The 22,130-nt window shown below is 43.6% G+C and overlaps 1 non-coding gene across 1 annotated transcript; it reads left to right on the top strand.

Moving 5' to 3' along the window:
* The first annotated feature begins 6,126 nt into the window (after positions 1 to 6,126).
* Trnas-cga lies at positions 6,127 to 6,203 on the top strand. The gene has a single exon. It is a non-coding gene; the product is annotated as a tRNA-Ser (tRNA).
* Positions 6,204 to 22,130: the final 15,927 nt, after the last annotated feature.

Raw genomic sequence — 22,130 nt, 5'->3', positions numbered from 1 at the left:
CGAGATGTAACCATCACCGCTGACATTTATTGTCAAAAATTGAGATGTCTTGCAGATACAGTTAAAGAGCAACGACCAAGAAGATTGTTTGAAGTGATGCTACTCCACAATCACACCCACCTGCATTCTGCTAGATGACGAAAAACCCTACAAAGGAATTGGGTAGGGAAGTCGTTCCGCTCCCACCTTATTCATTTTATCTTGCCGCCTCAGATGTTCACCTTTTCCGCTGTCTGCCGATCAGCCCTCAAGGAACTTCCTTTCTGGATGAAAATTCGCTCCGAACGTGTCTCGTCGAGTTCTTCGCCGCATAACCACGTGTTTTCTGCAGTCGCAGAATTGAATAGTTACCCAGTGTTGGCAGACTCTTCTAAATAGTGAACGAGACGGTATTATTGATCACTAAGGGCTTTGTTCTGTGTATCTGTTGTTTATAAAATTTATGAGAAAAACATTACGAACTTACGCATCAGCCTACATGTTTCTTAAAATAACTGTGCGACGCATGTCCTTTACAAATATCCTGTCACCTACTTTTCAAAGGAAAAACACTTTTCTGAGCGGTAATTTCTTACATCGTGTTGAAATACTGTAGTATTCACTGATGTAAACAAATTATTATTGTTACAATAAAATATTTATGTACTATGTGCTAATTACTTCTTCTTCTCTCGTATTTGACGATCTGAGGACCACATTCATTCGTGTCAGTTTCTATTCTTCTCCTCTTTCCCCTTAGCCAAACTTCTTCCAATTTCATACTTGGCAGCTTCCCTCCCTCTTCTGTCCGCGGTGATTTTTCCCTGGAAACCTGCTACAGCCAGATCTTTTAACGTAAAAGGACTCTGTTGTAAATCTCTTGTTCCCATATTCCCATTTCTTCCAGATCCCTCTCTACCTGTTCGATCCAGTGTACTTTTGCTCTCTTGTTCACAGGAATCTGTATTATTTGATGTGTCAACCTTCCCTGGTCTGTTCTGTGGATGTGTCGCAAGTACATGCTCCTTTTATTGATGTACCATCTGCGTATACAGTCTTTCGTCCGTTCTTCCTTTATACTGACCGGTTGCTGTTCTTCAAGGACCCAGTATCCTCCTGACAATCCTTCGTTGCAGAATTTCTAATCTCGTTTCTAATCTAGTTCTTACTAGGTTGAGACTTTCCGCTGTGCATAATGCTCAAGGGCGAATTACTGTCTGGTAGTGTCTCATTTCTGCAATAATCGAAATATTCATCTTGTTGTATATGTTCATAGTATCCATGATAGATTCATTTTGTTTATTCGTGATCCCATTGCTTCTTTTTCTGTCAGACCAGTTTCTATACATTCTCCTAGGAATCTAAATCTCTCCAACTGTAAGAGCTACCTCTCTTTATAGTGTACTCCGTGTAGGCGATGCGCTACGGTCGCAGGTTCGAATCCTGCCTCGGGCATGTATGTGTGTGCTGTCCTTACGTTAGTTAGGTTTAATTAGTTCTAAGTTCTAGGCGACTGATGACCTCAGAATGTAAGTCGCATAGTGCTCAGAGCCATTTGAACCATTTGTAGGCGATGCTTTGATGTTTGTAATATACTGTTTCTTCACCGTAAAGATCTGTAGATCATCCACTTGCCTGTGTAGTTGAGTGCCTCTTATAAAGATTCGGACAGTATCATAACAATGTCTGCGACTGCTGGACTATCTGCCCGTATTCTTTTTCTTTTTTTTTTTGCGTCACAGAGGTATTCCACCTAGTCCTTTCACCTCTCGCCACCTTATCCAGTACACACCTGAGGAACAAAGCGGAGAATCCCTCTTCCTGACTGACTCCGCTTTTGATATTGAAGATCTCTCAAAGCTTTCCTCTGAACTTCAGATCAAGTGTTGCGTTGCTTAAGATTTGTGTAATCAGTGCACTGGATTTTTATCCGGACTCCTCTCCTTCCCAATTGGAACAGTCTTCGTCTGTCTATTAAATCATAGGCTTTCTTGAAGTCTACGAATGTGAGCGAATTAACCAATTCATTATTATTATATTAAAGCATTTTACAGTCGACTCTATATAACTTGAAACTCAAGGGACCACGGCAAAAATTCACATTACATAAAGTCAAAATAGTAGAACTTCAAATAATCGAGTGGCATAGAGGAAAAAAATTCAAATAAACGAGCGTTTGATTCAAAGTAAGTTGTAGTAAATACATATGTGCATACATGTGTATTTTAATAATACGCAACATAATACGTACATGTATACATATGGAACAACATACAGCATATGAAACACATACCAATGCAAATGTTAAACGTCATTTTGAAAAATTGTCAGCGGTTTTCGTTTGAGAAAACGACTTCCATCTAACACCGCCCAGCGAATTTTCGATGGTGATGAGAGCTGAGAAGAAATCATGTTATCATCAACATGACGGAAATCCTCAAAGGTTAACTCACCACAGTTGGGTAGAAGTTCCCACTCTGAGTGTGGCAGGATTGAATAAGTTAATTCTCTTGCCTCTGATGGCTGGTCCGCATTTTCTCCTAGCATTACAAACGTACACTATCTGAAGCAGTTACAAAGAGTGGGAAAGGTGGCATTTTTCCAGGCCTTATCAGCCATGGTTATAGTGGTCAAAATTTTACGTTCGCTTTCTCACCTTTTTCAGTTCTATCTCTGCGGTAGAGACTTCTGAAACTTCGTGTTATGCCCTGATCCTATGATTGTAATCTTAACGTCGTGTTGGATGGAAAAATCAATTTTATGTTACGTCACAGTGGTGATTGTTATGTACGGTGCAGTTTTCCGACAACAGTAAAATTTTGGGTTTCTTATTATGTTTGCACAATGGCAAAAACTGCCTAGTGCAAATGTTAATCGTGGTCTTTCGGCGTTAACCACTGCTAGCAAAGAGGCAAGGAACAGAATATGTAAAGAAACACCGTAAGCAGCTTGCACGCCAAAATGCTGTTTTGAACTTAAAAGAACCAAAAATGTACAAACGTATATACCTAATTTTCAGAATAATCACGGAAGATGCTTTATAAATAAAAGCGAAAAGCGTCTGGAGTAATTCTTTTTAATCAAATTGCAGTCGAGTTAAGACTGACAACCAATAGTAACAGATTTTGCGTTTCTCCTTTTTCAAATCACTATTCGCTGAGATCAGCCATTCAGCAAATAATTCTGTCGTAATCCATGAATTTTTGTTTCAGAGTCGTGGGAAGCGTTTTTATTCCCTTCGAACAGCGTGGTTTTTCAGATCAGTAAAAACGTTTATTTTATTATTCCGACCATTAGCACATTGCCAGAACGTTTGAACACATTACTTGCTGTCTAAGTGAATTTGCGTTCAGAAATTACCAAGCTTCTTTAGCACAATTAAAACGATGGAGCAAGCCAAACACAAACAAACGATTACAATTTTAGTGATGCTTCAGAAGCTATAGTACAGCCTGTTTAACTTATCTAGACATTTACTCAAATGGAATGTACATATAGCTCTAATAACAGGTCTGCTACGTTTTTCTCTCTCTCTATCAAACTTCATTAATTATACGTTCGCCAGAAACTTTACATTCATTCATATTCCCCACAAACTTAAATAAATGACGCTACGACAGAAAAATGTAGAACAGAGACTATTTCTTTTCTTTCACATTTAGTTGAAGCAGGAACTGCCGGACCTTGTTGTCCAACAGGCATAGTACTTATACTTCGCGACACAAGAATTCAGGTAACGAGCGCTGTAAGTAGGCTATTTAAGTTTTCATATAGGTAACGCCACGTAGCGCTCTGTATGTAAATCACTGGCTGTGCTGTGTGCAGTCTGTGGCTAGTTTGCACTGTTGTCTGCCATTGCAGTGTTGGGCAGTTGGATGTTAACAGCTCGTAGCGCTGTGCAGTTGGAGGTGAGCCGCCAGCAGTGGTGGATGTGGGGAGAGAGATGGCGGAGTTTTGACATTTGTAAGAATGGATGTCATGAACTGCTATATATATTATGACTTTTGAACACCATTAAGGTAAATACATTGTTTGTTCTCTATCAAATCTTTCATTTGCTAACTATGCCTATCAGTAGTTAGTGCCTTCAGTAGTTTGAATCTTTTATTTAGCTGGCAGTAGTGGGGCTCGCTGTATTGCAGTAGTTCGAGTAACGAAGATTTTTGTGAGATAAGTGATTTGTGAAAGGTACAGGTTAATGTTAGTCAGGGCCATTCTTTTGTAGGGATTATTAAAAGTCAGATTTCGTTGCGCTAAAAATATTGTGTCAGTTTAAACACAGTCATGTATAATTTTTCAAAAGGGGACGTTTCAGCGCGACTAGACTAATTCAGACCGCACTTAGCATAATCAAGAAAGCAACGGACCGTCGCCCATAAACGAAGAACAAGTAACGAAATATATATCGACTTACAGGAAAATTGTGAGACCATCATAAGCCACCCACAACGTTTAACAGACAACCATCCAATGAAAATTTGTCAAGAATTTAGAGTACGGTGTCACATCGCACAATTACGAGCACTTGTTAGCTCACACTCACCACTCTGTGGGTTCAAAATTTTACGTACATAAATACAACTTGTTAAATTAAACTAAAACAGTTGTAGGAAAATGATACCAAGTAAACAACGACGAACACCACGCGCCCAGACTGACTCATTGCCTGAAGTTTAATCGAACGAGATAAGTAATCCATCATATTTGAAGGTAGCCTTCCGTTTATCCAGTTTACTGTGTCACATGTAAATACAGAAATCCCACAAACTTCGGAATTCCTATTCGACACCTCGTTACAACATGCAGTCTCTCCTCTCCTCTGGCCAGTTGTCTGCGCCTTGGACGCCTTGTCCCGGTTCGCGCGGCTCCCCGAGTAGGAGGTTCGAGTCCTCCCTCGGGCATGGGTTTGTCTGTTGTACTTAGCGTAAGTTAAAGTTAAATAAAGTAGTGTGTAAGCTTACAGACCGATGACCTCAACAGTTTGGTCCCATAGTACTTACCACAAATTTCCAAACATTTTGTCCGCTAATACTGACCAAAAGCACGGCGAAGATACCATCACGGCACCACTGCTGTGTACCGCGATTAACAAATTCTCTACACTCCCTGGTCAAAACTCCAGACCAAGAAATCTCTTCCTGTTCCCGCCGAGTTCCGCAACGCACTCGTTCAGGTCCGCATGGCACGAACACGTGATGCTGTGCAGTTGCTCACCGCGGCAGGAAACTTAAGCGGTAGCGAGAAGGGCCACACATCTCGCGTTCGAGTGGTAAGTGCGATCAGGAAGACATTATTAAAAAAGCCGGTTTCGTCTGTGTTGAATATGTTGCGTGGGTTATAAGCATTAAAAAGTCTCGGTCGCGCACACAGTTTTAATCTGCCAGGAAGTTTCATTAAAAAGTTTAATTTATCAATCCATTAAGTACAAAGGGAACTGCGAAGTTACTTACTACCTCCATGTGTAATTCGACGTTGATACCTATATCGAATATTTTATGATCTCAAGATGGCAGTAGGGTTGGGTTGTTTGGGGGAAGAGACCAAACAGCGAGGTCATCGGTCTCATCGGATTAGGGAAGGACGGGGAAGGAAGTCGGCCGTGCCCTTTCAAAGGAGCCATCCCGGCATTTGCCTGGAGCGATTTAGGGAAATCACGGAAAACCTAAATCAGGATGGCCGGACGCGGGGATGGCAGTAGCCAAAACCGGTAATAGTTAAGTGCAAAAAAGTTTGTGTGATCGAGACGAGCCTGTAAAATAAAGTGGAACTGACCACTCTGGCTTACTCCCAGCATTTTTTTTTTTTTTTTTTTTTTTGCATGAGGGTGTGACGTTTATGAAAACTTGAGAACCATCCCTCATTTGAAACTTCCTGGCAGATTAAAACTGTGTGCCCGACCGAGACTCGAACTCGGGACCTTTGCCTTTTAATCTGCCAGGAAGTTTCATATCAGCGCACACTACGCTGCAGAGTGAAAATCTCATTCTGGAAACATCCCCCAGGCTGTGGCTAAGCCATGTCTCCGCTGTATCCTTTCTTTCAGGAGTGCTAGTTCTTCAAGGTTCGCAGAAGAGCTTCTGTAAAGTCTGGAAGGTAGGAGACGAGGTACTGGCAGAAGTAAAGCTGTGAGTACCGGGCGTGAGTCATGCTTCGGTAGCTCAGTTGGTAGAGCACTTGCCCGCGAAAGGCAAAGGTCCCGAGTTCGAGTCTCGGTCGGGCACGCAGTTTTAATCTGCCAGGAAGTTTCATTAAAAAGTTTAGTTTATCAATCCATTAAGCACAAAGGGAACTGCGAAGTTACTTACTACCTCCATGAGTAATTCGACGTTGATACCTATATCGAATATTTTATGATCTCAAGAAGGCAGTAGGGTTGGGTTGTTTGGGGGAAGAGACCAAACAGCGAGGTCATCGGTCTCATCGGATTAGGGAAGGACGGGGAAGGAAGTCGGCCGTGCCCTTTCAAAGGAACCATCCCGGCATTTGCCTGGAGCGCTTTAGGGAAATCACGGAAAACCTAAATTAGGATGGCCGGACGCGGGGATGGCAGTAGCCAAAACCGGTAATAGTTAAGTGCAAAAAAGTTTGTGTGATCGAGACGGGCCTGTAAAATAAAGTGGAACTGACCACTCTGGCTTACTCTCAGCATTTTTTTTTTTTTTTTTTTTCATGAGGGTGTGACGTGTATGAAAACTTGAGAACCATCCCTCATTTGTCGCAAACCCTTCAATGCCGAAAGATTGAGCAGAAGACTTGGTATTTTCCTTCAACATGAAACCAAGGACAGGAACGTTTTGTGTTGTGTCTAGGAATCCTGCATATTCGGTTCGCTAGACCAACAATCAAACAACTCGTACAAATGATATATGAAGTCTTTACAGGTTATCAGCCGAGTAGCGTCGTCGTTTCGTAGCAACGTTTCGATGGAATGCGTCTCCGTCGTCTTCAGGCGAAGATCATGGAGACACATTCCATCGAAACGTTGCTACGAGACGACGAAGCTACTCCGCTGACAACCCGTCAAGACTTCATATATAAAATTCACCGAGAAAGCCTGCACTCACATATAACTCGTATAAATGAGTTTTATTATAACAAGACAATTACAGTACTTTGATAGATGTGTCGCAAGCAAAGGGCGACATACAAAATAATCAGTCTTCTTCAGTATAGACAAACACAAATCTGTGCTACATAGAGAGTGCTAATGAAGTGGCTTACGTTGAAGCTGCTATCGAAGTGGGCCGTCACCATTCGGGCACGGTGCCTATGTCCTCTTCACACGGGGGCCACTGCGGTCGCATTGTCATCCTGGAGGGAGGTCGGTCAGCGTGCTATCAGCTGGCCTTTTCTCAGAGCCGTCGCTTCTCTGTCGTTCCCGACTTGGGTGCCAGCGCTGAGTTAACGCCGTAACATTTTGTCCTCTACACTGATGTATCCAATTGAGCAAGCGCTCCGCAAGACGGGGATATCCGACCTGGCGTGACTTCCTTTGCCTGAGATACTTCCGGTGATACGATCTTTGTTTTTTAAAGTTATCGACAATGTGGATGGTAAAATAGCGAACTGTTTTGCAACATCTTTTTCGAAATTCCACTCTCCACGGCCTCAATAACAAACTTTTCCTTCTAGCAGTCATGGCGTTTCAGAAGCACGAACTGACTACAACACGGTATGAAAGGAGACTGCAGACGGAATGGTATATAGATCGGAGAAGCAAACGGTAAGTGATCTGAGACAGTGCTTTGTATTACGGAAGTAGAGGGACATCAGTGGGAACCACAGAACAAAGGGAATTCAGATGATAGAGAGTTTGGCGAGATCTGGCGAGATACTCTCAAAACTACATCTTCAAATTACCGATGTGATCTAAACACAAAGATTTTTTTTTTTCAATTTATCGAATATTTTTGAAATGACCGGAAAAGGATTTCTAAGTATTAAGTATAGAATTACCGAGAGTGAAATTATCGAGAGTCGACATATATAGTGCGTCCGTAAAGTCACGTTGCAGTTTTATCAACCACAGAAAATCAATAAAACGAGATAGAAATGTGAAACAAGGTAGAAATGAAAGAGAAACTCTCCAAGTTTCCATACCTGTTTAGCACAGTTCAATGCGACTTCCATTTGTTGCCCTACACACATCTGAACGAAATTCTAGTTCTTCCCATCACTTGTAACGACTTCTAGAGTAACAGAGTGAATAGGGTCTATGATACACTGATTTAAATAATTAATGTCGTTGATACGTTGCTTCACGTGGCTCCAAAAGTAAAACTTTAATGGCGTTAGGTCCGGGGATCTTGACTAATGTGACTTAGAATCATCCCTTCCTAAGCATCGTTGGGAAAATTTTGTATCCAGAAACTCGTGAACATTTTTGGGGTGCTATGGAGGAGCGCCGTCTTTTTGAAAGATGATACCTTCTTGAAACTGTGGCACTGCGTACAGTTAAAACATATCGAGGTAGTTCTTGACGTCACAGTCTGCTCCATAAAGAAAAACGGGACTATAACTTTACCATGCGTCATGCCACGCCATAGTTTGACCTTGAGGGTGTTACATTCACACTCAATGCAGGCGCGAGGAATTTCAGAAGCTTATATTCTGACGTCAGAGCAATGAGCATGACCTCATCGCTAAACAGAATCTTGTTCATAAATCGTTCATCATAGTCGATCTCATTTAGCCTATCTGTAACAAACTCGATTCGTTTGGATCTTTCAGTTGGCATGATATCATGCAACAACTACAATTTGTAAACGTAAAAACGAAGACATTTCTTCAAAACCTTATGGACTAGAGAATTTTTTAGATTTAATTCTCAGTATATACACGCTACAATTGTTTGGGACTCCTTTGCTGGCTATCCCGTGTAACTTCCACTGTCTCTTCACTTACTGAAGGCCTACCAGAATGGGGTTTGCCCAACAAACTGCCTCTTTCACTTAACTGCGTAAACCCACCGATTAATGTTACTTGTATGTGGTGACTCTTCATTGTACGAGGGTCACTCCAAAAGAAATGCACATTATTTTTTCAGAAATACAGTTTGCATGTGTGAAAGTTTTACTGTGTGTAGATACATCCTTTCCGCTTGTTTTCAAACTCAGTTCAACCTGTTCCCATGAGTAATGCCGTCACAGCACGTCTTCAAGATGGGTGCTACACTTGACGTACGTCACAAGCAACGTGCTGTCATAGAATTCCTGTGCTGTGAAAACGAGACAGTGGGAAACATCCACAAGAGGTTGAGAAAGGTGTATGGAGATGCTGCTGTCGATCGCAGTACAGTTAGTCGGTGGGCAAGCAGGTTACGTGATGAAAGCGGGCACGGTAATATTGAGGATTGTCCTCGCAGCGGCGGGCCTCGTAATGCACACATTCCAGACAATGTGCAGAGAGTTAACGAATTTGTGGCTGCTGACAGACGCATCACAGTGAACGAATCGTCACGCTACTTTGGGATAGGGGAAGGAAGTGTTTGCAGAATACTGTAATTGTTGGCGTTAAAAAAGGTTTGTGCCAGGTGGGTTGCCAGGATGTTGATAATGGCTCACAAAGAAACAAGACAAACGGTATGCAGCGAACTTTTGGAACAGTACGTGAATGTTGGAGATAAATTTCTTGGAAGAATTGTGACAGGTGATGAAACTTGGCTCCATCATTTTTCATCAGAGACGAAGAGGTAATCAATGGAGTGGCATCATGCAAATTCACCCATGAAAAAAAATAAATTCAAAACCACACCTCCCGCTGCAAAAGTTATGGCTATGGTTTTATTCGATTCCGAAGGACTCTTGCTTGTGGACATGATGCCAAGTGGAACCACCATAAATTCCGATGCATATGTGACGACACTGAAGAAACTTCAAGCTCGATTGAGTCGTGTTCGACCACGTAGGCAAAAGCAAGATGTTTCACTGTTGCACAACAATGCACCGCCACATGTCAGCCAAAAAACCATGGAGTCGATCACAAAACTCGGATGGACAACACTGAAACACCCGCCTTACAGTCCTGACCTGGCTCCATGTGACTATCATCTCTTTGGGAAGCTGAAAGACTCTCTTCGTGGAACAAGGTTTGAAGATGATGACTCCCTTGCGCACACTACCAAATAGTGGCTCCAACAGGTTGGTCCAGAATTTTACCGTGCGAGTATACAGGCGCTGGTTCCAAGATGGTCTAAGGCAGTGGAGAGGGATGCAAATTATGTGGGGAAATGAACATTTTGTTCCTAAAGGATGTATCTACACACTGTAAAACTTTCAAACAGGTAGAGTAAAATATGTATATAAAAAAAAATAGTGTGCATTTCTTTTGGAGTGACCCTCGTACAAGCGACGATATTCACGCTGAACGCTGGTCATGGATTCGTAATTAGCAAACCACAGAACACAACTGACTCTCCTCTGTACCGTCCACATCTCGACACACGTTGCTGATGTGCGTTGCTGCTACACGGATCGTCTCGTAGTGTCATCACCTATGCGTGCATGTCATTGAACGTCATACGACAGAAAATCTTCGCGATACTGTCAAATGTAGTGCAAGTTTCAACCTTTCGTTTCGTTTCTATTAGCCACAACAAACGTCCATAGCTGCGCCATGACTTTAAGGACGCACTGTGTATTTTATTGTTATTATTATTACACTACTGGCCATTACAATTGCTACACCACGAAGATGAGGTGCTACAGACGCGAAATTTAACCGACAGGAACAGGATGCTGTGATATGCAAATGATTAGCTTTTCAGAGCATTCACACAAGGTTGGCGCCGGTGGCGACACCTACAACGATTTCTCATACACAAACAGCAGTTGACCGGCGTTGCCTGGTGAAACGTTGTTGTGATGCCTCGTGTAAGGAGGAGAAATGCGTACCATCACGTTTCCGACTTTGATAGAGGTCGGATTGTAGCCTATCGTGATTGCGGTTTATCGTATCGCGACACTGCTGCTCACCTTGGTCGAGATCCAATGTCTGTTAGCAAAACATGGAATCGGTGGGTTCAGGAGGGTAATACAGAACGCCGTGCTGGATCCCAACGACCTCGTATCACTAGCAGTCGATATGACAGGCATCTTATCCGCATGGCTATAAAGGATCGTGCAGCCACGTCTCGATCCCTGAGTCAACATATGGGGACGTCTGCAAGACAACAACCATCTGCACGAACAGTTCGACGACGTTTGCAAAAAAATGGTTCAAACGGCTCTGAGCACATTGGAACTTAACTTCTAAGGTCATCAGTCCCATAGAACTTAGAACTACTTAAACCTAACTAACCTAAGGACATCACACACATGCATGCCCGAAGCAGGATTCGAACCTGCGACCGTAGCAGTCGCACGGTTCCAGACTGTAGCGCCTTTGACCGCTTGGCCACCCAGGTCGGCGACGACGTTTGCAGCAGCATGGACTGTCAACTCGGAGACCATTGCTGCGCTTACCCTTGACGCTGCGTCACAGACAGGAGCGCCTGCGATGGTGTACTCACCGACGAACCTGGGTGCACGAATGGCAAAACGTCATTTTTTCGGATGAATCCAGGTTCTGTTTATACCATCATGACGGTCGCATCCGTGTTTGGCGACATTGCGGTGAACACACACTGGAAGTGTGTATTCGTCATCGCCATACTGGCGTATCACCCGGCGTGATGGTATGGGGTGCCACTGGTCACACTTCTCGGTCACCTCTTGTTCGCATTGACGGCACTTTGAACAGTGGACGTTACATTTCAGATGTGTAACGACCCGTGGCTCTACCCTTCATTCGATCCCTGCGAAACCCTACATTTCAGCATGCTAATGCACGACTGCATGTTGCAGGTCCTGTACGGGCCTTTCTGGATACAGAAAATGTTCGACTGCTGCCCTGGCCAGCACATTCTCCAGGTCTCTCACCAATTGAAAACGTCTGGTCAATGGTGATCGAGCAACTAGCTCATCACAAAACGCCAGTCACTACTCTTGATGAACTGTGGTATCGTGTTGAAGCTGTATGGGCAGCTGTACCTTATACACGCCATCCAAGCTCTGTTTGACTCAATGCCCAGGCGTATCAAGGCCGTTATTACGGTCAGAGGTGGTTGTTCCAGGTACCGATATCTCAGTATCTATGCACCCAAATTGCGTGAAAATGTAATCACACGTCAGTTCTAATATAATATATTTATCTAATCAATACCCGTTTAGCATCTGCATTTCTTGTTGGTGTAGCAATTTTAATGGCCAATAGTGTAAAAGTGGGGGTGATATGAAGCTATATCTGGATGGCTGAGTGGCCTACCCGCGAAGTTTTCTACCGTCACTTTTGTTGCTCGCACTGTGAGGTAACAAATCCCCACTACTTTGCAGTGGAACATGGCTCCCGACGTAAACGTGTCTACGGTTCGCTTTGCCGAGTAATGTGTTGGACTGTGTGTGTATGTGTGTGTGTGTGTGTGGTGTGGCTGTTTGAGCGCGGTAGGTGCCTTCCATTGGGGCTGGCAGCAGGCAGCGGCCGAGATGGCGCGATACGCCCCAGCGCGGCCGTCTGCTGAGAATGGCGGCCGAGCGCTGCAGCCCGTGACGTCACAAGCGGCAGGCGGTGCTCCGACTCGGCGCTCGCACGCACGCACGGAAGCGTGCACGCGGCTGACGCACAGGGGCGGCCGATCGCCGCCGGCGCCGTGTGACATCAAATGGGGCGTGCGGCCCGGGGCGCCGTAGTACGCAAAGGAACTATTATTACTCAGGCGAGTCAGAATGCTTTGAGCGGCCGAGCACGGCTTTTCACGCTCGCGCCGCACACTTGAAGGACCGACGTGTGTCCGGCGCGCCCACGCACGCTGCTGCCTCTCTCCTGTCCCCTCCCCTTCCCCTCTACCCCTCCCCACGCTTCCCCACGGCTCCCCCTTAGCGTATAACTGCTGAATGGCTGCCTCTGGCAAAGCAATGAAGCAAAGCAAAGACAGCCACCTATGCCGCGATACGGAACGCTCTGCCATGAATACGCCAGCGCTGAAATAAACCCTCCTCCCGCTCTGCCTTCACGGTTAGCCATTCCTGCGCCCACCACCTTCACAACGACCATCGCACCAGAGCTGGTCTCTTTTACGTCGTCCCGCGCTGCCCTCACTTTTATTTGCTTTCAGATTTCGACGACAGTGGCAGCGGACACGGGTGCGTGAGGCGGGAGCTATCTTAAATGAAATCTGGCTTCTCTTTATTCGCTGTGTACGTGTGTATGTGTGGCGGTAGGGGGGGGAGGGGGAAGGGGCATCGGGCAGTTGTCTAAATGGAGCTGAGGTGCGCGGTTGGGTTGGCAGAAGGGACAAGAGGCCCGTGGCGGGAACTGAGTCATTCGTGTTAATACAGGTTGAATAAAAGACGGGCATTGGAGTAGGGGATAGGCCTCGCAGTGCCACATCACACAAATTGCCGCCCTGCTTGTTCCCAGACGCATTACTCATTTATCCTCTCCACGTGTCACCAGATAACGCTGTGAAAGAACTCACCAGGCGAAGAGCATTGACCTTGTATGTTCGAAAAATAGCGTCCCTCAATTGCCGTTCAGGCATCACGTATGGAACTCGCTTCATCTTTTTTACAGGTCTTTTAATATCCGTTTGGGTCACATAAATTACAAGCCCTTCGAAGTTCGCAGAAGTTGAGACTGCTTCTCCAGTCAAGAGCACGTAATGTGATCGTCTTCAGCTCCACTGCTGACTCTTTTTTAATATCACTAAGAAACCACCACAGATGTACTGATACACATTTATTTTCACACGCCGGCCGCGGTAGCCGTGCGGTTCTGTCGCTGCAGTCCGGAACCGCGGCACTGCTACGGTCGCAGGTTCGAATCCTGCCTCGGGCATGGGTGTGTGTGATGTCCTTAGGTTAGTTAGGTTTAAGTAGTTCTAAGTTCTAGGGGACTTATGACCTAAGATGTTGAGTCCCATAGTGCTCAGAGCCCTATTTTCACGCCCGCATCTCGTGGTCGTGCGGTAGCGTTCTCGCTTTCCACGCCCGGGTTCCCGGGTTCGATTCCCGGCGGGGTCAGGGATTTTCTCTGCCTCGTGATGGCTGGGTGTTGTGTGATGTCCTTAGGTTAGTTAGGTTTAATTAGTTCTAAGTTCTAGGGGACTGATGACCATAGATGTTAAGTCCCATAGTGCTCAGAGCCATTTGAACCCTATTTTCACATCCGGTTTCGTTCGAAACGCGGTCGTTTCACTCGTATGCAGCTGACAGAATGGTCGCAATCCCGATTTTAATTTTATTGATCATCTAGCTGTGAAGTTCGTTGACTAAGTCACTATTTAGCTCTGAATCCTAATTACTCATCGCTGGGCTGCTGGTGGTTCCACCTGTCTTCAAGTGGAACCTCTGTTAGTCACTTGCAGTACTCTTTGATTTAAGCCGCAGCTTAATTTTGTCCGTGCTCTGTTTGGTGTACAGAGTCATCTACGCTACCAGTAATGTAAGTAAATTTCTTCATGTTAATTATTTATACCATCGTTTTTGTGGATTAAAAACTTTCATTTACTCCTTTTTTATTTTCTTTTTGCGGGTGCGACTCAAGAAAGAGTTGTCAGAGGAGGAAATTGAAAGGCTTCTAACTGCAGCTTCCCACGACAGAGAGAGTTCTGAATTTGGCTGGTCTGACGGGGAGGCAGAATAAATCCTAGTTAGTGATCGCAACACGGAGACAAAAATAGAAGCTGGCCGTTTGGAGGGATATGAACGTATTTATCTTGAAGAAGAGAAAATGCAATGTCATAAAGAAGAAAAAATGGAAATGAGCGTTTGGCGTCATTGGCAGGGAGGCCCCTTACGGGGCAGGTCGGGCCGCCTTGGTGCAGGGCCTGTTACATTCGACGCCACAGTGGGCGACCTACGCGGATGAAATGATGATGAAGACAACACACAACCAGTCCCTGAGCGGAGAAAATCCCAGATCCAGCCGGGAATCGAACCCGGGCGCCTTAGGACGGCAGTCCGTCACGCTGACCATTCAGCTATCTTTTTTTTCTCATTTTGTTCGATGTTGTTAGTTGCATTTATTCGGTGCGGATGTCCCAGGACACCTGTTCAAGTTCAGTATTGAGCCGTTCCGAACTCAGGTTTTTTTTTTTTTCTTTTTTTACAGAGTGTAGCTAACCTTCTGCCCGAACGCGCTGAGCCACCGTGCCGGCACTATCGGGGCGGACATAAAGAAGAAGATGTTTTTGACGACAATTTTGATTTTATTTGTCGGTCTTTCGTTGGTAAAGATGGTAAAACTAAGAGGGCCAAGGAAAGTGTAGCAAACAATGCAGCAAAAACGCCCTCCGAAGATATAACAAAGATCCTTCCTTGTTCAAACAGGTCTGCTGAGCTTGTTACACACGAGGTGACAGCTTTCAACAAGGTTATTAGTGAGAGCATGATTGCCGGCCGCGGTGGCCGTGCGGTTCTGGCGCTGCAGTCTGGAACCGCGGACTGCTACGGTCGCAGGTTCGAATCCTGCCTCGGGCCTGGGTGTGTGTGATGTCCTTAGGTTAGTTAGGTTTAAGTAGTTCTAAGTTCTAGGGGACTGATGACCTAAGATGTTGAGTCTCATAGTGCTCAGAGCCATTTGAACCATTTTTGCGAGCATGATTGATTCACCTGTGGAAAACACAACCTTCCATATAAAAAATCTGGTACAATGAAATAACTGTTCTGAACAGAGGGATGTAAAGAAGACTTGACCCTTATTCTGAATGGTTCGAAGGGTGGAAGTAAACAAATGTTGAAAAACTGTGGCGTAAAGATGGCACTGGTATCATGAAGCACTGGAGGAAGTGGTGATAAGACGGCTTTTCAGGAAGGTATGTAGAACGTATGAGTCTGGCGACATACCGTCTGACTTTTGGAGAAACATCATCCACATAATTGCGAGAGTCGACAAGTGCGAGAATTATCGCACAGTCATCTTAACAGTCGACGAATCTAAGTCGCCGACAAGAATAATATACAGAAGAATGAAAAGAAAATTCAGGATTTGATATACGACGATCAGTTTGGATTCAGGATAGGTAACGCCACCAGAGATGCAATTCTGACGTTGCGGTTGATAACGGAAGCAAGACTGAAGATACTTTCATAGGCTTTGTCGATCTGGAAAAAGCGTTGGACAGTATCAAATAGTGGAAGATGTTCGAAATTCTGTGAAAAATGGGGTTATGCTATAGGGAAAGACAGGTAAGATAGGCATGTTGTCTTCCACCTCTACACTTCAATGTATACATCGAAAAGCAACCACGGAAATAAAAGAAAAGAGAGGAAATGTTGGCGGGCAGCACTGAACCGGTCAGAAGAATGATGACTCACTATCTAACATTCTGCGTGGTGTCTGTCTGTTCTAAGTCGTGTCTCCCTACCACTTTCGCGCAACGACGCTCTGAGCGTGTTTTTTAGGGAATTGACTAATTTGAACCTGGGACCTGTTGCTGGTAAGGAGACGCCAGACCACACATGACATGTAGAGTTCAGAAGAGTTCAGTGAGACTAGCGATGATATAACCAAATACTTAATGATTTCAGCGTCAGCTCCACTGCACTCCCTGTAAAAGAATCTTAATACTAACTAAATTTAGTGGAAGGGGTTCAGGGCTTTCCTATTTTTAGTTAGCTGGTAAAATAACGTCGAAAAAGCAGTTAAGTTTACCATTGGAAATTTTATTCTATTCACAAAACAGTGTTTATAAATTGCACTATTGATAAAAGGAAATATTTTAATACAGGATGATAAAAACCAACTGCGTTCAACAAAAATGTGAACGAATATTCCCTGAGTGGGTTTCCAAGTTCTACAATGGATCGAAGGATGACCTATGCCATATCACATCTATAATCTAGGTTTAAATTAAGTTTCACAAAAGAGAAAACTATCAAAATGGTCTACAGTGACCCCCAATTATCTTTAATTACTTATCTAACTTGTCGTAAATTACAGTGGTTGATGTGGCTTCTCAATAATTATATAACAGAAAAATCATCGCGTTTCAGATTTTAACTTACGTAGCGAATGTGAATACCATGAGCTTCAATTGACGATCGACACTAGTATTACGTAAAAAGGGGATGTAACAGATGAGACTTCTGCAGTTCTGAGTGAAGCCTTATGCGCTCAAAAATGCGGCATCGCGTGTGTTCATTAACTTGTCGGTGTTCGTCAGGGGGCGGCGGCCGGCGCAGCTCCATACAGCTCGCCCTCTCGGAAGTAACTCTCTACTAACTTCTCCTTACTACAATTTACCGAAGTTGGTTTTAAAAAAAACTATCTGGCTGTGTTTTCATCTGACCAATCAGGGTCTCAATGTTAACCTTAAGCTCCACCTACAAAAATTCTGTCTATCCAATGAGAAACGTTATACTTTTCGTGGTGGGGCTGTGTTTTTAACGTTTGCAACGTAACAGAGACGCGAAAAAGTCTCACGCTAAAACTTGCAGCTTGTGTGGCCCTTTTAGTGTTATCGTAAGATCTATACTGTTCTTCTGGAGGGCTCTAGCTTTTAACATGGGCTGGGGGGTGGTCCTGGCGGTTAGCTGACGTCGTTGGTGTCCGTCCCTTATCGTAGGGCCTTCTAGCTTAACACGGTTCTGATCTCGGCTTCTGTTCTCGTTCCTCCCCTCGGAACTGCGTCTGTCTCACAGTGGGAAGGCATGACATGCATTTAGGCATTCTTGTGTTAGTCTGTGGTATTCCATTTGCTCACTCGTTACTCGTATTACTTTGGTTAATTTAATGTCACGATTTATTCGGGGCTATGTGACATACTACTGGGTTTGCTTATCATGTCACGGTTCTCATGGAAGGTGTTGGATTTGCCTGACACCTTACAACTATACAATCGTTAACGAACAGCACAATGAGAACGACACAACATTTAAAGAACACTTGAAAGCTTGTGCATATGAGTTTTGAAAAGAATAAACAGTGAGAGAAGCAACATAAATAAAATTTCAACAGTGACAACATTAATTGCATTAAATCACAGTTCAATGAGCTGAAAGAAATACATTTGGTCGGTAATTAGGAGTGGATATAAGGCGATCAGCTAGAGCTTAAACCAGACATCGCCCAGTCCCTTCATCCACCTTCGATCACGTACTCTAAAATACACACAAAGCGGAAGATTTAAAGCCACAAGGTGCAGAAAACCCATAATGATTTACATCGAAAAATCTCATAATAACTTTTCCAGCTTTAACTATGACATAATAATCTTAATAATATGTAACATATGAATATCTAACAAAAAGAAAGAAAACGAAACAAAACTTTAAGAGATAAATCTCCCATATTAGCCTCATCACATGAGCCTTTAAAAGGAAACTGCAGTTTAACAAACAGTTTTTATTGGTAATTAGAAATAAGACTTACAAAAACACATTAGAATTCTATTTGATTTTTACATTTAGGCCTAAATAACTCGGGCATGTGCTGGTAACTCGGAATGCTGACCCATATTCAGTACTTACAAGGAACCCCTTGAGTGCAAGGTGGCATAAAGCCAATGATCTTTATGGAATTCGGCGCCCCACATATTGTCTACCATGCAACCACACTGTTTGCTGCTAACGTCAACAGCGTGGGGTACTGGTACTATCCAATAGTGAGCACAGCATGAGGCTATGGAGCGTAGTTAACCGTTTTATCGACGAGTAACTCACAACAGTGCTACAGTGCTAGTAGTGTTGATACAAAGCAGATCAAGGGCAACGATAAACAAAGCAAACATTGCATTGCATCTACAACATTTGCCGAAGTAGTCATTTCGTCAGAAAGGAAGCCAAGGAATTTAACAGAGTGGGAACGAAGTATTAGCGTTTCTGCAAGATGAGTCAGTTGAATGTCCGGTGTCGTATATGCTCGACTGTGAGGACAATGTACACGAGGAGTACAATGACAGTACGTGCTTAAAAGTGAAAGTGGTACATAAAAAGGTGTCGAACCACGTAGTTCATCATCCTTGTCGGACATTGAGCCTCAAATATCTTCTCTAGTGAAGTACGGTGAAGGACAATCATTGTCAGCTAGTGGGTACAACACATAATTACATACATGGAAGATTATCCGTAGCATAGTAAAAAAAATTACGATCTGATTACGAGTAAGTCCGCAGCAATGTGACCGTGTAGTGTATAAGAAAAACTACTGACTTTCAAGGGAGAAGAAGGCGCACTTGTTACAAAAACTGGCGTTTGCGCGTTTCAAGGATGCTCAATACAATTTACAGGATGTGCATGATAGTGATCTACTATGCTATGCAGATCAAATTTTACGCGACAAAGATTAAAGTGATTTCATGGGAAGCAGTGGATGGCTGCACAACTTCAAATAGTTTTACGGAATCGAAAGACATAAGATAAAGAAATTTCAAATAAAGTAGCAACTTGACGATGCCCAACAAACTGCGGAATCGGCACAAAAAATAGTATATGAGATAAACAAACATATCCTATCATTCAGTAAGGAATAATGCATGAATCCATTGTCCGTTGTAGTCTGCATTATGCTTTATAAAAATCTTGTAATTAGCTAATTTCGGTAAATTTGCTGTGTCACGTATTACATATCGCGCTCATCGCATTCTTTTATGTGACATAGATAAAACTGGAAGTCGTATTCCATCGTAACGTGCTCACTGTGATGAGCCAGATATGTAATAGGCTACAAAAAAGTGTTCAAATGTGTGTGAAATCTTATGGGACTTACCTGCTAAGGTCAGCAGTCCCTAAGCCTACATACTACCTAACCTAAATTATCCTAAGGACAAACACAAACACACACCCATGCCAGAGGGAGGACTCGAACCTCCGCCGGGACCAGCCGCACAGTCCATGACTGCAGCCCCTAACGCAGTGCTCATCACCTCGCTAATGACCATTCTTATTGTACTGTACACATTTTAGTAAGACACTACGCAAAACTCTAAAAGTTTGCAACAAAAATTAGGGGTCGCTATGATATTGCGTTTGGTGCGTATTACACCATATGTTGCCGCGAATGAAATTTAGCTAACATGCTGAATTTTTGTTTAGACTTGGGAGGAGGCCTCTATCTGCCTCCGATCTCGAGAAAATGGATCCCATGTAGCGCGCTCCCTTCCGATATCATGTCCGCAAGAATGAAATACTTTCAACATCTCTCATATCTCCTAAACCGCTCGAGACATCGAAACGAAAGTTTGGCGAATGATAGCACACAAGGAGGAGAGTGTTTCGCCAATTCTTAAACACACAGAACTTTCTTATCTATGGCGATATACCAGTACTTACACTTCCCTTTTTTATTTATTTCACTCCAGTGACCAATTGTTTAAGAGTTATCGACAGCTAGCGAAACAAAAGCTTCCTAGTTCAAATGGTTCAAATGGCTCTGAGCACTATGGGACATCAGCCCCCTAGAACGTAGAACTACTTAAAACTAACTAACCTAAGAACATGATACACATCCATGCCCGAGGCAGGATTCGAACCTGCGACCGTAGCAGTCGCGCGGTTCCGGACTGCAGCGCCTAGAACCGCGTGGCCACTACGGTCGGCAGCTTCCTAGTATGAAAATAAACATAAAATTTCTTCTTTTATGTTACTGCAAACGAACTCTATGAGGTTTTTCGTAAGCTATTGAGGTGTGTGATTGCCAGTTACTTGTTTAATGAGGCACTCCGTTCCGGAATTCTCTCTCAATAGCTGCTGTGAGATGAGCTTGGCAAATTACACTGTGGCAATGGAAGTACAATTAAATCAGTCACCAAGAGAAACGTGGCCGTTACTCACAAATGGTGATGCTTCTTCGAATGAAAAAAATTTAACAACCCACACAAAAAATAGATTGCCAATTCTGTTGGAATTTTGGTGGAATCCCCGTAACCCACCGTATTTTTAACACTGAGCGACTGGAATGGAAACTTACCAAAGGATTTTATTCCTTCTGTTGATCCTTCAGACGGAATAATAGGCAAATGCCAGACACTGGTTACTCAGCTACGGCTTGCCAAACTGACAATGTGTGATTGCGAATAAAATAGTTGTTATTTAGAAAAATAAACAAATGATCTGTTGCACAACACAATGGTCAGTGTATTGTCAGCAGCGGAGGATAATGCGCGCGACAGGAATGCACAAGCTAGCTGCATATGCGTGCCTTGTGAGTTCGAAAAACATTGTCATGAAAGTAGATCTGCCTTTGTCAGCAGTACATTTCAACAAATTAAATATATCTGATCATAATACTCTTTTAGGATATTCCTACTTTCGTAATAATACCGACCATTTTCTTCATATGTGTAGCTTGTTGTACAATTAGTTTCTTAATGCTGATAACGTGCATGCAACAATTGAAATGCTTTTTCTCATCACGGCGAACCAATTAAGACATTGTTATTTGTGACTGCATTTCGACTGTTTCTGGCTTGCGGTGGAAATGTGATGTTCACATGCATGTAGTACAGTGTGTCGCATTACATTATTACATCCATATCAGAGTAAGCACAGTGAAACTTCTATACTTCAGATCTTGGACGCTTTTTACCACAAGCACAAAGGGATCACACCTGTGGAGATGATCCCTTTCTAAATTTTTGTAACAGATCGTACAGATACGCCAGCATTCTAGGCAGCGAGAACATAACTTTTTTTTTTTTACTTTCCTGCCTTGATTCGCAATTACATGATTTTATAATATTCTTTGCTTCCATATTCACTACCCTCTGTGCCTTCTTGCGATCTGAAAACATCGCGGAGGCATATGATACAATTCCAGCGGCCAGTGTCTCATCAGTTACTGAAGTATGCATTTTTCTTGACAGAAGAAAAACAAAACAAAACTATACAGATATATATAACAGAAGAGTATAATGTACTAACGAAGAAGATTGGAGCGTTTAAATGGCGAAAAACGAAACACTACCCAAAGGCAATAAAATTTAATACACAGTAAGGCAAAATTTATCGTGTGAGCGGGCAAAACTACCACTGCGTCGTTCTGATGTGAGCATTTGGCCGGGCTACTTTTCCGCTCCCCTCCTCAAATTTCCCACGGTGCTAGCGAGGCACGAGCGACGTGCGGCGCGAGAAACTGTGCCACAACCACAACGCCGCGCGACCTGGCGCAGGCGCGCG

Source organism: Schistocerca piceifrons, chromosome 6 (genome assembly GCF_021461385.2).
Source record: "Schistocerca piceifrons isolate TAMUIC-IGC-003096 chromosome 6, iqSchPice1.1, whole genome shotgun sequence".
NCBI lineage: Eukaryota > Metazoa > Arthropoda > Insecta > Orthoptera > Acrididae > Schistocerca > Schistocerca piceifrons.
This window is presented reverse-complemented; position numbering and strand designations above follow the sequence as displayed.